Source organism: Microcaecilia unicolor, chromosome 1 (assembly GCF_901765095.1).
Source record: "Microcaecilia unicolor chromosome 1, aMicUni1.1, whole genome shotgun sequence".
Taxonomy (NCBI): domain Eukaryota; kingdom Metazoa; phylum Chordata; class Amphibia; order Gymnophiona; family Siphonopidae; genus Microcaecilia; species Microcaecilia unicolor.
This window is the reverse complement of record NC_044031.1, coordinates 198,259,990-198,274,159: the sequence shown is the minus strand read 5'-3', so window position 1 is coordinate 198,274,159 and position 14,170 is coordinate 198,259,990. Positions and strand designations below refer to the sequence as shown.

The 14,170-nt window shown below is 47.8% G+C and overlaps 1 protein-coding gene across 9 annotated transcripts in view; it reads right to left on the bottom strand.

The window, feature by feature from the left end:
• EZH2 (enhancer of zeste 2 polycomb repressive complex 2 subunit) overlaps positions 1 to 14,170 on the bottom strand; it is a 626,582-nt gene that overhangs the window by 504,769 nt on the left and 107,643 nt on the right. The window lies entirely within an intron of this gene.

The following is a 14,170-nucleotide window of genomic DNA, read 5'->3' as shown; positions in this document are numbered from 1 at the left end:
CATGGGGCTGATATAATCGAGTTAGATATCACTTGGTATGATCTTGTGGTCAGGAAGCCTTTAAACCAGCTGAGAACGTTCCCTCCAACACCAAAGTACATAAGTACATAAGTAATGCCATACTGGGAAAGACCAAGGGTCCATCGAGCCCAGCATCTTGTCCACAACAGCGGCCAATCCAGGCCAAGGGCACCTGGCAAGCTTCCCAAACGTACAAACATTCTATACATGTTATTCCTGGGATTTTGGATTTTTCCAAGTCCGTTTAGTATTCTAGGATGTGTAGTAATATTTCATGGTTGACCATGTCGAAAGCTCTGGACATGTCAAATTGTAAGAGAAGTATGTTGTTGCTAGTTGCAATTGTTTGTTTAAATGTAGTTAGGAGAGTAACTAGTACTGTTTCAGTACTGTGGTTTGCCCGAAATCCTGATTGAGAATCGTGAAGGATTGAGAATTTGTTTAGGTAGTTGGTGAGCTGCTTGGTAACCATGCTTTCCATTAGTTTTGTTATCAGCGGGATGGATGCCACTCGGCAGTAGTTGGTTAAGTCACTTGTACTTTCCTTTGCGTCTTTTGGTATAGGGGTAAGTAGAATGTTTCCTTTGTCCTTTGGGAAGAGTCCATTTTGTAACATATAGTTCAGATGCTTCGTGAGGTCTGATGTGAGCTGTTGAGGGGCGAATTTTATAAGGTTATTAGGGCATATGTCTAGTTTGCATTGGGACTTGGCAAATCTTTCGAGTGCTTGGGAGATGTCATCCAAGAGTGTGTCAAAGTTAGTCCATGTTCGGTAAGCTGGATATTCACCAGGGATTGGGTCTAGACAATCAAGGAGTTTTACGTAGTCGATGGTATTGACAGGTATCATGAGTCGTAGCTTTACAATTTTCTCTTTGAAGTATTTCGCAAGGTTGTCTGCTGATGGGGTATCTGAGCTGTTAGAAGTAACCGGTGTAGTATTTAGTAGTTTGTTCACGATTTGGAAAAGTTTATGTGTGTCCTTGTAATCTGGTCCAATTTTAGTTTTGTAATATGATCTTTTTGTCTAATGGTGTATTTGTATTTTCTTTGTAGTTGCTTTCAAGTTTTGAGTGCGGACTCGTCCTTTCTTTTATTCCATGCTCGTTCTAACCTTCTAACTTGTGTTTTTAGTTTTTTCAGTTCTTCATTAAACCATGGTATTGAGTTCTTTCTGTGTGAAGTTCTGGATTGAAGTGGTGCTATGTTCTCTAATATGCTTCTGCATCTTTTGTCCCATTCTTGAAGAAAGAGGTGTGAATCTGTTAATGCTGTCCATTCATTATTGTAGAATTGTTGCCAGAATGTTAGCGGATCTATTTTGTCTCTCGTGGTATAGGTTAGACGTTCCTGTTTATGGTGTATAACTTTTGTACGCCATTGAAAGGAAAGGTTTGCTTTGTAGTGGTCGGACCACAGTACAGCTGACCACTTTATATCTGTAAGCACAAGGTTTAAGTTTGAGGAAAGTTTGTGTGTAATGATGTCTAGTGTGTGTCCTTTAGAATGGGTTGACTGATATTTGGCCAATGAAGATCCCACAGTTGGAAGAAGTCCTTGCATTCACGCACGTTTATTGAGTTAGGATCTTAAAGGTGATGGTTGATATCCCCTACTATAAGAAGGTTGGAGATAGAAACACATGTGTTCGATATGAAGTCCATAAAGTGTGTTTGGCAATCCTGCCAGTTACCTGGTGGTCTATAAAACAGGATTACGTTTAGGTGGTCCTGCAGGGTTGGATGGTTGATTCTAACTGAGGCAATTTCAAGTTGTGGAAGTATGGATTCGGCTATAGTTGTAACGATGAAGTGGGATTTGTAGATTATAGCTATACCTCCTCCTCTTTTTCCATTCCTTGTCCAGTGGGTAATTCTGTAGCCTGGGGGACATAAATCTAAATTATGGGGTCTTTAAGGTCGTGAATCCAGGTTTCACTTATAAGTAGAAGATCTAGATTGTCTGTTGTGATCCAGTCTGTTATTGTCGTTGATTTGTTAACTACTGATATGGCATTTATATAGCCTAGTTGGATTAGTTGGCAAGGTTCGGTTGGGGACGAGGATGTGTTGATTTTTATTAGTTGTCTATCCCCTTGGTGTCTGGGTTTGTTGTGTCCATTCTTTCCTTTCTGTTGATTAGGTCGGAGAGTATTAGATTTTTCTTTTACTTGGTTGTTATTCTTCTTGACAGGTGTGTTGTTTTGGGGTTGTCTGTAGGGTTGTGTACTGTGGGTAAACTATTGTCTGTGAAAGGGGTTGTCAGGGCATGGTAGATTAGGAGGAGAAAATAGATTATTAGGAGCAATTTGTTGATATTCATTTTGGCGCTGGTTGTATGATGCAATGGGAGCTGTTGGGAGTCAGTGGCTAGTTGTGCAAGGCAGTGTTGACTGATGAGGGTTTATATTCGGTAGTGTGGTTCAGCATAGTGCAATATGGTGCAGTAGAAATAATTAGAGGTCTAATATCAGCAGTATTAGTAAGTGTTATAGTTCGGAATAATACTATAGGATGCGGAGAGGCATTTAGATAACTAAAGTCAGCAGGCAGTCAATAGTATGGTTCAATATACTGCTGTATGATGCAGGGAACGCATTCAAAGGTTAGTAGTCAGTATGATATGGTAGGAGTTGATGGGATTCAGTGGTTATCAGTGCAAAGCAGTAGTGACCAATAAAATTTACATTCAGTAGTGTAGTTCAGTATAATACAGTGTGGTGCAGTAGAATTGATTAGAGGTCATAAGTCAACAATATAAGTATTACAGTTCAGTGTTCAGTGTACAAAGCTGAAAGTGACATCCTATTCGCTTCAGCGGCATCAACTTAGCAGTAGAGCATAAAACATAAATATGCCTGATACAGAGATAATCATAGACACATTACATCTATTTCCTATGCAATATACCAAATCTCAATATATTCTCAATATTCTCACATTTTGAGACATTTAGTGACTAATTCTTGTTAACCATTGGTCCTTAAAGTCTTTCAGGACGATTTGCTTTTGTTTTTTTCCCTATACCATGTTACTACTGCAGCATAACCTGAAGGGAGTGTCCCCTTGAGGCGTGAGACCCCGATGAGAATGGCTTGGGAAAGGAAATCTGTTGTTCACAATAATGATTAAATAACTAGATCTGTTGTAGTTACTCTAAAGGGGTAAAAGGGGCACACCTCTGTTTTCACAACTTTGAAAAGTATGTGTAGCACACTGCGGTAGGATTTCTCTCTCACTGCGGTAGGCTAGAATATGAGGGTAAAAGGGGTAAGACTCAGGGGTAAGATAAAATATTACTCCCAAAAAGCGTAGTGGATGAGGCTCCAGGATGAGGTCGTAGGGAGAAAAAGGAGTTCGTGGGGAATTGGATAGACTTGGATTGGTACATAGCCCAGCAGCTGCAGAGACGGTCCTCAGTCAGTGACTGCTTTCCGGGTCGCTTCGGTCATTCGGTGGGGTTGGGTGATTCCTCGGGTTCCAGCGATTTCCTAGGGGCGCTTTCGAGCTTTTCTAGTTCCTAGGTTCAGGTGTAGCTCATCGGCGTGGCTTCTCTATATTCATTGTCGTTCGGGAGGGAGAGTCGAGTGTTTAGCAGCACACAGCTGCGAGATCCGGCCACCGCTGTCGACGTGGATTCGTATCGGTCAGTCACAGGTCACTGTCGGGGCTTCACCTCAAGGTGGTCTCCCGGCGTGTGGTGCTCCTCTCTTCCGCCGCTCCGTTTGGTCTTGGCGTGCGGTTAGCTGTTCGGCGCTCCCCTCGTCTCAGAGTGTGTGCATGGACTTGGGGAAAACCCACTATTTCTGGGATAAGCAGCATAAAATGTTTTGTACTTTTTTGGGGGATCTTGCCAGGTATTTGTGAGCTGGATTGGCCACTGTTGGAAACAGAATGCTGGGCTTGATGGACCTTTGGTCTGTCCCAGTATGGCAATACTTAGGTACTTATGTGATCAGGATCAGGGTTCCACGGTCTTGCTTCAGTTTCAACAAAGTTTTTCCTTTTAGAGGTATCGGAGGATACACATACAGAAGTCCTGTCCCCCAATTTAGAAGGAAGGAATCTGATGCTAGTCTTTCGTGGGCCTGAATCCTGGAACAAAACTAAGGGACCTTGTGATTGAGTTGAGTGGTGAAAAGATCCACCGAGGGGATGCCCCACGCTCGTATGATCTTGTGGGCTACACCCAAGTTCAGAGACCACATTACCCTGCTCAGCCTTTTCGGCCAGGCTGTTGTTTACACCTGCCAGATATGTGGCTTGGAGAAACATGCCGTAACAGCGTGCCCACAGCCACATCTGAACGGCTTCCTGACACAGAGGGCGAGATCCGGTGCCCCCCACCCCACCCCACATGTTGGTGTAATATATTGCAACCTGTCTGTTTGAACTAAAATAATTTGGTTGGACAGCCAATCTCTGAAATTGTTTAGAACATTCCAGATCACGCGAAGCTCCAGCTACATAAACCCCATCCCAAGAATGATGCATCCGTCATCAGCACTTTTTGCAGCTGAGGAATTTGATATGGAAGTCCCAAGGTCAAACTGGACCAAACTGTCCACCAATGAACAGAGCGTACCAGATCGGGGGACACTCAGATGACATCTTCAAGACTCCTTATGGCTTGATACCATTGAGAAGCAAGGGTCCACTGAGCAGATCTCATGTGAACTCGTCATGGGTGTAACATACACTGTGGAAGCCATGTGGCCCAACTACCTCCACATCTGCCGAGCTGTGACCTGCTGCGATGTCCAAACCTTGGACGTGAGGAACAGTAGGCTGTCCACACGCATCTACAGAAAACAGGTTTGAACTGTCCGTATATCGAGCAGGGCTCCTATGAATTCCAATTGTTGGACAGGACAGAGATGGGACATGGGGCAGTTTATTATGAACCCTAGGACCTTGAGCACTCGAATAGTCATTCGCATGGACTCCCGAGCACCTTCCTCCGAGGTGCTCTTCATCAGCCAATCGTCGATATAAGGGAACACATGCACTCCCAGTCTGCCTAGCGACGCTGCAACTACCAATAACGTTTTGGTAAACATCCTAGGAGCTGAAGCTAGGCCAAATGGCAGTGCGCGGTACTGAAAGTGCTGCGTCCCCAACTGAAACCGGGAACTGGAAGAATCGGGATGTGAGTGTATGCATCCTTTAAGTCCAGGGAGCATAGCCACTCGTTTTTCTAAACCATGGGAAGAAGGGTGCCTAGGGAAACCATCCTGAACTTTTCTCGGACTAGGAATTTATTCAGGGCCCTTAGGTCTAAGATGGGATGCATCACCCCTGTCTTTTTCTGCACAAGGAAGTACCTGGAATAGAATCCCTGCCCTTCTGCCCCTGGTGGAATGGTTTCGACCAAATGGGTCTTTAGAAGGGCGGAGAGTTCCTCTGCAAGGACCTGCTTGTGCTGAGAGCTGAACAAATGAGCTCTCGGTGGGCAATTTGAAGGTTTGGATACCAAATTGAGGGTCTATCCTAACCGGACTATTTGAAGAACCCACTGGTAGGAGATTATGAGAGGTCACCTTTGGTGAAAAAATTTTAACCTCCCCCCAACCGGTAAGTCATCCAGCACGGACATTTTTATGGTGGCTATGCTCTGCTGGAGCCAGTCAAAAGCCCGTCCCTTGCTTTTGCTGGGGAGCAGCAAAGGCCATAGGCGCACGCTGTTGATGAGAACGAGCGCTCTGGGGTGTAGCTGAGAAGGCTGGCAAGCTGCCGGAGCATGCCTATGCCTAGAAAAGGTGTAATAAGTACTCCGGGACCCACCAAAATACCTCCTAGATGAGGAGGTGGTCACAGAAGGCGCCCGGAGGGAGAGAGGAGAGAAGACATAGCATCAGTATGCTTCTTACTGTGGTCAACCAGTTCCTCAACCTTCTCTCAGAAAAGTTTACCCCCTGGTATGGGGCATCCGCCATTCTCTGCTGGACTGAATGGTCCAGGTCAGAGACACGCAATCATGAGAATCTGCGCATCGCTATAACCTGGGCAGAGATTCTGGATGCCACATCAAAAGTGTTGTTAGTGCCCCTGGCCAAGAACTTGAGATACGCCTTCTGCTGCTTGACCAGATAACGAAAAGGCTCGGCGAGCTCCGGAGGGAGTGCATCAACCAAATCAGACAGCTGCTTCATTGAGTTCCGTAAGTAGACACTCGTGAAGAGCTGGTATGATTGAATACGAGCGATGAGCATTGCAGCCTGATACATTTTTCTCCCAAAAGAGTCCAAGGTCCTAGTTTCTCTGCCTGGGGAAGCTGAAGCATAGTCCCTAGAACTCTTGGCATCAACCACCATGGAGTTGTGGGGTAACTGAGACCTCGCCAAACCAGGTTCCCTGTGGATCCGATACTGGGTGTCAATTTTCTTGGGGACAACATGGACAGACAGAGGAGACGCCCAGTTCCGCATGAGGACTGCCTTGAGTACCTCTTGCAGAGGAGCCGTCACTGCCTCCTTAGGTGGATAGGTGTAGTCCAGGACTTTGAAAAACTTAGCCCTAGGTTCATCCTCCACTTCTACAGATGAAGGGTATGGCATCAGCCATTGCCCGCACAAACAAGGTGAAAGAGAGGCTCTCAGGTGGGGACAGCCTTCTCTCAGGTGGAGGGGAAGGTTCTGAAGGGATCCCAAAGGACTCATTGGAAGAAAAGTACCTGGGATCCTCTTCAGACTCCCATGAGCGCTCCTCCTCGGTGTCAGATAGCACTTCCCTCAGGGATGTCCAACACCATGTCTACCTTGACTTCAGCGAAGTTTCCTCAACCGACATCGAAGGATAACCCAGGGGCGTAGCTACGGGTGGGCCTGGATGGGCCCAGGCCCACCCAGTTTAGCCTCAGGCCCGCCCCGCCCACCCAGAAGCAGATCCTTACCCACTCCCACCCCTGCCGCCGCAGCGTTTCATTTAATGCTGTCGGCGCTGCTGTTGCACAGTCTCCCACCCCCGCGGCGGCGCTTATACTTCGCTATGGCGCTGACAGCAACGCTACAGATGTGGCACCGACGTCCGATGTGCTCCAGGGCCTTCCCTCTGCCGCGCTGATGTAACTTCCTGTTTACGGAGGCGGGACGCGGAAGGCCCCGGAGCAGGACGTCGGACGTCAGTGCCGTATCTGTAGCGTTGCTGTCAGCGCCATAGCGAAGTACAAGCGCCGCCGCGGGGGTGGGAGACTGTGCAACAGCAGCGCCTACAGCATTAAATGAAGCACTGCGGCAGGGGTGGGAGAGGGTGAGGAGGAAGTCAGTGGGGTACTGGCCCAGTGAGGGGAGGGGCCTGAAGGGAACAGAAGGGTGCTGGACTTGCCGGGGGGGGGGAGGGTTAGGGAAGGGAGAGAGGTTTTGGATTTGCAGAGGGGAGGTTAGAAGGAAGGGGAGAGGTTTTGGATTTGCAGAGGGGAGGTTGGAAGGAAGGGTAGAGGTTTTGGATTTGCAGAGGGGAGGTTGGAGGGAAGGGTAGAGGTTTTGGATTTGCAGAGGGGAGGTTGGAGGGAAGGGGAGAGGTTTTGGAGTTGCAGAGGGGAGGTTAGAAGGAAGGGGAGAGGTTTTGGATTTGTAGAGGGGAGGTTGGAAGGAAGGGGAGAGGTTTTGGATTTGCAGAGGGAAGGGAGAGGTTTTGGATTTGCAGAGGGGAGGTTGGAAGGAAGGGGAGAGGTTTTGGATTTGCAGAGGGAAGGGGAGAGGTTTTGGATTTGCAGAGGGGAGGTTGGAAGGAAGGGGAGAGGTTTTGGATTTGCAGAGGGGAGGTTGGAGGGAAGGGGAGAGGTTTTGGATTTGCAGAGGGGAGGTTGGAGGGAAGGGGAGAGGTTGCAGGAGAAAGAGCCAGATGCATAAGGGGAAGTAAAGAGGAAGAGAAGCTGGTTGGGGGGTGGGATCAGAGAGGAGAGGGACACATTGGTGTGGAGGAGGGAGAAAGGGGACATAGGGAAGTATACAGATACAGAAGGGAGATGATGGGCATTAGGTGGGAGCATGGGGACAGGGACACAAATGTGAAATGCTGTATGGTGATGGCACATGGGCACAGAGGGGTAATGCCTGACAAGGGGGGGGGGGGGGGAAACGGGGATATGGAATAGAGATAAAATGCTGGAGAGGAGGGTATGTGGGACACGGGGGGGGGGGGGGGGGAGAGATACCAGACAAGGGGGAGAATAGGAACACAGAAGGGATATGCTGGGCATGGGGTGCATAGGTGCACAGAAGAATGATGATGGATGAAGGGATATGAACAGAGGGGAGATACTGGACAAGGAAATATAGGAAAACAGAGATGGGAGATGGATGATGGACATGGAGAAAGAAGAAATGTCAAATAGGAGACCCTGGCAAGTGAGTTAAGAGAAGACAGAGGGAAGCAGAAACCAGAGACTGGGACCAATATGATTTGAGAAAAAAATGACCAGACAACAAAAAGGTATAAAAAATTATTTTATTTTCAATGTTGTGAATATAATATGTTGGATTTGGAATGTACATCTTGCCAAAGTTGCCTGCAGCCACTGAAGCCTGCACTGCAACCTTCATTGAAGTTATGGGGAGTGGGGTAGGGACAGAGCATGGGTGCATCAGGTTGCTGTTTCTTCTCTTTCAAAAAAGTTGGCAACTCTAGTGCCCACCCATCCAACCTGTTGGCCCACCCAAAAATTGCCTTCTGGCTACGCCACTGGGATAACCGGCCTGGGTGGCAGTCGACACTGGAACCGCAAGAGGCGCCGGTGTCGGTATGGCAGGCGCAGGCACCCCTGATGCAGACTCAAAAAGGTGTGTGTGTGTGTGGTGTGTGTGTGGTGTGTGTGGTGTGTGTGTGGTGTGTGTGTGGTGTGTGTGTGGTGTGTGTGTGGTGTGTGTGTGGGGTGTGTGTGGGGTGTGTGTGGTGTGTGTGTGGTGTGTGGTGTGTGGTGTGTGGTGTGTGGTGTGTGTGTGTGTGTGTGTGTGTGACTCACAGAGAGAGAGAGTGTCTGTGTGGTACTTAGAGCTTTAGTGTGCTTAGCTGTGTATGTTTATTTTTAAGAGTCTTGTTTTCAATTCCCTGCGGTCTGAGTTCCTCGCTGCACTTACCCTGTTCAGTTTCGTTTTCACGGAGCGGCACACGCACAGCTAATTCCCAGGCGTGTTTCCTTACTCCTTCTCCTTGGCTGTGAATCAACTGAGTGACGTCAGCCTGTCATCGCTTCCATTGGCAGTTGCGGGTGGCGAGGGGCAGTTGCGGTTGGCGAGGGGGTGGGGGGGGTTGATGTGCTTCAGGGTTTGGGAGCTGTTTGTCACACGCACAGCTGATTCCCAGGCAGGGGAAGGAGTAGGGAAACACGCTCTGCGCTCTGCGTGTTTCCCTACTCCTTCTCCTTGCCTGTAAATCTGCTGTGAGTGATGTCACAATGCGGTTGGTGACATCACTGATCTACATAGTCTAGCTGACCATCTCAGAATGTTGCTTCAAGCCAGGCACAGAATGTTGGCGGTGAGAATTATTATATAGGATAGCCACCACAAAGGCTGCTCCCGATTCCAATCTAACTGCCTCCGGCAAGGCAGTCAACCATTAAGAACGGAACAGCTCTTACAACATATCTTCCACAAATTGCTGCCTGCAACCCTAGAGGAGGGGAACAACACACCTGCTTAAGAAACAACCCTTCTTTCTGTTGCGGGATTGTTCCAGCACAGAACCACCCTCTATGGGTACTATGAGCTTGTCATACCTTTCACCATGGTGTCCAACTTAGGGATATGAAATTAACATGTCCACATCTTCCCAAGGGGGAGGATAGAGTTTGCCAATCAACTTCACGCCCCAAAGGACCATGTCCAAGGCCTCCAAATCTGCTAAGTCCATCTATGAAAGAACTCTATGAAAAGGAAAGACTTTGGAGGGCTTCTGCAATCTTTCCAATATATGGTCCCCATCCAAGGCTTCCTCCTGCACAATATTTGAGATGCGAAGAGCTGAAACCACCTGGTCAATAAAAGACAGCAATTTCTCCCTCCAAAAAAGCTTCACTACTAGGGAAAAGTTCTCTTATGGGGACCTTCCCTGCAGGGATCCCTTACTATCTTCATCCTTCCCGGCCTCTTCCATGGAGGATGCAGGCGAGACTAAGGTTCACTTACTATCCAAGTCCTCACTAGGCTGCTTATTCCCTTGTGGTGGGGCCCATGACAGTCCTTCGGCATCCACCACCTACTGCACCACAGTAGCTACCACAGGCCTTCCCAGTCCACCTCAGGTCCTCCAAAGGGCTCTTTGTGACCCCTTCTGGGGTCACGTTCCCCCAATTTGGAGGGTTCCCCAAATGCCAATTCCACCTGGTATTGTGTTCCAGTGGACCATGGGGAATTTGGGCGCTTTGGTAGAAAGATTAGCTCTGATCCAGCTGAAATTGACCCAGCTGTGGCCAGCATGTCTGAACTTGTGGTAACCTCCAAATACACCTCACCATCCAATACCAACCCTGTGCAACTCCTGAAGCCATGTAACACCAACTTTGCCGTTCCTTCATTGCACCTGGTCAGTAGAAAATGGTAGCATTACCCACTCACTGGATCCCATACGGCCAACCGTACCTTCCACCCACCCCCACCCCAAAAGGAAGCCTTGCCACATTCTACACTCTCAAGATCCCCTGTCCACTAACTCATCTGGGAATTCACCCAGCACCAGCCCTGCACATCAGCTCTTCGTCGCCCTGCTTAATTTTATATTACACACACATATGTACTAAGTATAAGATATAAAAAAAAAAATAAACAGGACAGTAAAGCTAGGCAGCTCCTTATTCAATATCTTTTTTTTTTCCATAGTATGCAAGGAACATGACTAGGAAAAGGAGGGAAGGGGCAGATATAAGAAAAAAGGACTCACAACTACTGGCACAGGCCCTATGGGACTCCTGCCAGCCAGTCCTACCCGAGTGAGAGCCTATGAGCTAAAGCTTTGGGCTACAGAGGGTTAAGCCCCTTTAGGCTAAACCAGGGCAAGGTCTCTGGACCGATCCTTGGGAGCCAAAACTGGCCAAGGGCCTCTATCTCTAGGGTCGCAGTCATGGACTGCACCCTCAGGAGTCATGTCTACACTGAAGAGTCCTGCTATACTAGTGCAACCTGCATCATCTACTGGAGGCAGTGAAATACTTCTTCCCCTGGTGGAACGGGTTTGACCGCTTGGTACTGTAGAAGGGCGGAGAGTTCCTCTGCAAGTACCTGCTTGTGCTGGGAGCTGTAGGACTGAACTCCTGGTGGGCAATTCAAAGGCTTGGAATCCAGATTGAGGGTGTATCCTAACCGGACAATTTGAAGAACCCACCGGTCGGAGGTTAAAAGAGGCCACCTTTGGTGAAAAAAACATTAACCTCCCCCCAACCGGCAAGTCGCCCGGTATGGACATGTTTACTGAGGCTATGCTGAACTGGAGCCAGTCAAAAGCCCATCCCTTGCTTTTGCTGGGGAGCCGCAGTGGCCTTAGGCGCAAACTGTTGATGAGAATGACCGCACTGTGACTGAGCCTGGCCAGGCTGCAGAGAAGCAGGAGTGTACCTACGCCTAGCATAGGAATAGGGAGCACTCCTCTTCCCTCCAAAAAACCTCCTAGATGAGGAGGTAGTAGCAGAAGACGCCCGGCAGGAGAGAGAATCCATAGCATCATTGTGCTTCTTGAGCTGGTCAACTACTCTACTTTCTCACCAAAAAGGTTATCCCCCAGCAAGGAACATCCGTCATCCGCTGCTGGATCAAATGATCCAGGTCAGAGACATGCAGCCATGAGAGTCTGCGCATCACTATACCTTGGGCAGCGATCCTGGATGCTCCATCAAAAGTGTCAAACGTACACCTGGCCAGGAATTTTCAACACGTCTTCTGCTGCCTGACCACCTGGTAAAAAGGCAAGGCCTGCTCCGGAGGGAGTGCATCAACCAAGCTAGACAGTTGCCTCACCAAGTTCCGCAAGTGGATGCTCGTGAAGAGCTGGTATGTTTGGATTTTGGCAGCGAACGAAGTGGCCTGATACGCCTTCCTCCCAAAAGAGTCCAAGGTTCTAGATTCTCTGCCTGGGGGTGCCGAGGCATAGTCCCTAGTGCTCCTGGCTCTTTTGAGAGTGGAGTCCACCACCATGGAATTGTCAGGTAGCTGAGACCTCATCAATCCAGGTTCCCCGTGGATCTGATATTGGCAAACCTTTTTTATATTTTGCTTGCAAAATGCCGATTCCTGGGCCGATGTGGACGTCGACCCACATGTGAGAACAAGCAGCCTGCTTGTCCTCGGAGAATGACAAATTCCAGGCTGTACCACGTTTTCACTTAGTGATGTCACTATTAGACGCCAACTTCTATGGCTTCATCTGCTGGTAGAACAACATAACATATTAGTTTGGACTAGTCTAACAAGACGAAAAGGAATGGGTCATTATGTTGGGTTTTTGTTGTTAGTTTTTGGGGTTTTTTTAGCTTTTTTGGAAGGGGGAGGGAGGGAGAGAGTTTATTGTTCTGGAACCCCCAAATCTAATCTTGTCCATTTCTTTAAGTCAATGTGCCTTTCCACCAGTTGACCCCCATGCTAAGTTTAAATCCATTCCATTATATTTTTGGAGAGTTACTTTGCCCTCAGGCACATATGTTCCACCCCTTTTATATAATACTTTCCAAATACACTTGGGTTGGAAAGAACAAGTGGGGAAAGCAGGCACAGCATGATTCATAGAATTCTTTTCAACCACTCTGTGTGCATGCATGTGTGTATAAGTGGGCTTGTAAATCTTTAATGTGTTTGTGTGCCTGTTTGTGTGTGTCAGCTCATCTGTTTGTTTGTATGTATGCATGTCTACATGCTTGCATGTGCCTGTGTATGCATGAACATATTTCTGTATGGGTTTTGGTTCTCTATGTCTCTGATCAGGAAAGAAGATGAAAGAAGAGGGCCATTTGAAGGAGCAATTCCTTAACCACCATGTTACAGTGAAATCAGTACTCGTATGCTGCAGCTGGTGGAACTGCCTCTCTCACAGAAATGGACAGAGCCATTTCTTTTCTTGGGGGGGGGGGGGGCATCATCCTCCCCCTACACGCTAAACTATTTATACAGCACAGAAAAACTTCTCCAGCTCACCTGTTCCCCTTCCTGTGAATAGAGCAGCAATACAGAGCTCTTCCTCCTACACCAGCATTTCCCGAATTCCAAGTCAGTATCCCCTTGCCAGTCAGATTTTAAGGATATCCACAATGAATATGAATGAGACTGCTTCCACTGTATGCAAAAACCTCTTTCATGCATATTCATTGTGGATATCCTGAAAACCTGATTGGCAAGGGGGTACTCCAGGACCGACTTGGGAAACACTGCCCTACACATTTATATTCCACTGTTTATATGCTCTAAATGCTGTTTTGACTTGACTTTGTCTTCCCACAACTCCTCATAATGTAACCCATAATTGTACTGTAACACATTGTATTTCCATCATTCACAATGTATTGTAAGCCACACTGAACCCGCAAATAGGTGGGAAAATGTGGGATACAAATGCAATAAAATAAATAAATAAAAATATATTGGCTGTATTCTACATAGAACAGGGGTTCCCAAACTTGACCTCAGAGAAGCCCAGCCAGTCAGGTTTTCAGGATATTCATAGTGAATATGCTTGAGATATATCTGCAAACCACAGAGGAAGTGTATGCAAATCAATCTCATGAATATTCATTGTGAATATCCTGAAAGAGAATCAGGCCAAGATGGCTGCCATTCCTACTCATAAAAACTAACACCGCTACCCACTTGGTCCAAAAAGCTGAACATATGCCGTAACCACAGGACAAAACATGTGCCCTGACCACATGTTGCCCCGACCACAGGTGGGGAGAATGCCCCCAACAGCCGCACAGACTCCTGGCAAAACTGACCAATGTGGCCCAGGAGACCGTCTGAGTGAGGTACCACAGAGAATGTCAATCGCCTTACTCGCAGCTCCCTACAGCCAAACCATTCATATCAGAGCTGAGCGCTGCAAAGCATTTCTCCACAGTACCTGCCTTCCTGCAGGCAGAGCACAGGGAAGTCCCCTTCAGTTTGCTATCAGCACTCCAGCATCTCTTAAGTCCCAGAACCTGGAGACTACTACACCTGGACCAAGATTCAAAC